The sequence below is a fragment of the Buceros rhinoceros genome, unplaced genomic scaffold (genome assembly GCF_000710305.1).
Source record: "Buceros rhinoceros silvestris isolate BGI_N320 unplaced genomic scaffold, ASM71030v1 scaffold45936, whole genome shotgun sequence".
Lineage (NCBI taxonomy): Eukaryota > Metazoa > Chordata > Aves > Bucerotiformes > Bucerotidae > Buceros > Buceros rhinoceros.
Genome location: NW_010420179.1, coordinates 18,170 through 19,681, shown reverse-complemented (window position 1 = coordinate 19,681; position 1,512 = coordinate 18,170). Strand labels below are relative to the sequence as shown.

The 1,512-nt window shown below is 37.7% G+C and overlaps 1 protein-coding gene across 1 annotated transcript in view; it reads left to right on the top strand.

The window, feature by feature from the left end:
- Nucleotides 1-213: 213 nt before the first annotated feature.
- The window catches only part of LOC104496111 (fragile X mental retardation syndrome-related protein 1), a gene marked incomplete at its 3' end in the record, with an annotated part of 18,559 nt that continues 17,260 nt past the window's right edge, over nt 214-1,512 (top strand). The window contains exon 1 of the mRNA XM_010139189.1: nt 214-262. The remainder of the gene's footprint in view (nt 263-1,512) is intronic.

The following is a 1,512-nucleotide window of genomic DNA, read 5'->3' as shown; positions in this document are numbered from 1 at the left end:
ACAATCTCTTGCACCATATTTCTTAGAATAGACAGCTGAGGATAGCAGCAGCCTCATGTGAGCAGTGGGATCGTGCCTTGGAACGCTGCTAAGTTGAAACAGTAGTGTTGGGGGTGGTCTGCTGTTGGGCTGAGTTTTAGGCTGTGTTGATGTTGCTGCCTTGTTTTGAGTTCACGTGCGTTCTTATAACAAAAATGCTTTTGTTTTAGGGCTTCATCAAAGATGTTCATGAGGACTCGCTCACAGTTGTATTTGAAAACAAGTAAGTATTTTTAAAAATTATTTGATTATTAGGTTTTTTTGGTTTTGTGCTTTTGGTGGTGTTTTTTGTTTTGAGATGAAGAGGAAGTAGATTTCATTAGGAAGGTGTGGTTCTAGAAGTACAGGCTCACTGTTCTCTTCATCGCCTCCGTGAACAACCTTCTTGAGTCACTATATTGGAATTTGGCTCATCAGTTACACAGTCCTTCACATTTTTTATCTTTAGTGATGCCCGTAGATGTGACAGCCAAATTTAATTAAAATAATAATCAGTGGCAGAAGACTGATGCTCTTGTACTAAAGCAGAACAAGATGGAAAATACCAAAGTACTTCTGTTAAATAAGCAATTCTCTATATGTCTAATCAGAGGAATGCTGATCAGTGTTCTCAAACAGAGAAATAGAAATATCCTGATAGTGACTGATTTTTCTTCTTAAGACAATGAATATACATATCCAGTCTAAAGATGAATTTTTTTAGTGGAAAAGAGTGCAAATCTTTAAACACATCTGGAGAAAGAATTATCCCTGAAGCCTACTTCATTTAATGTATATAAACACAATAGTGCTACTGGAGACTTCCAGTGGCAGGTCAAAGGTAATCCATGGGATGGTAAAGTACAACAGAATACCTGTTGCTCAGCGTTCAGACTGATAGCACCGTGGATTACCTGGGAGATCCCAGGGCTAATTTAAAATATTTTAGGAGCTGCATCCTCTTTCCTGTTTCCCTTCCAGTTGCTAGGTGAAGATCCTAAAAATGTCAGCTTTTGATGTAAAAATTACAAAATTCTGCCAGCACCAACCTGTAGATTAGTCTTTGAGCCTTTCTTCAAGAAAGATTTCTGGGTAATAAAGGTAATTCTAGGGACTGGGCAAGTGTGTGATTACAAACAGTATTTTATAATCCTGAATATATAATCCTAGGGTGTGTATTATGTGTGTGCATGTATATGTGTATACATACATATATTATATGTATGTGTAAAAATAAATCCGGGGTCGGGGTGGGGGAAGAAGAAATAATCCCAGGGTTTACCCAGCAAAGTCCAGTCTTTGTTTCTTCCTAAGCTGTGTTTCCTAGTCCGTCTTTTATGGAAAATAGTTAGAAGATGCAGTGGCAGCTGTAATTTGTACTAACACAGAGGTGGTTGTGGAAGTTGTTACTCTCTCCTAGGTTTTCATATCCCCACCCCAAAACCCAAAAAAAAAAAAAAAAAAAAAAAAAAAGGGGCCTCTACTCTATTTTTG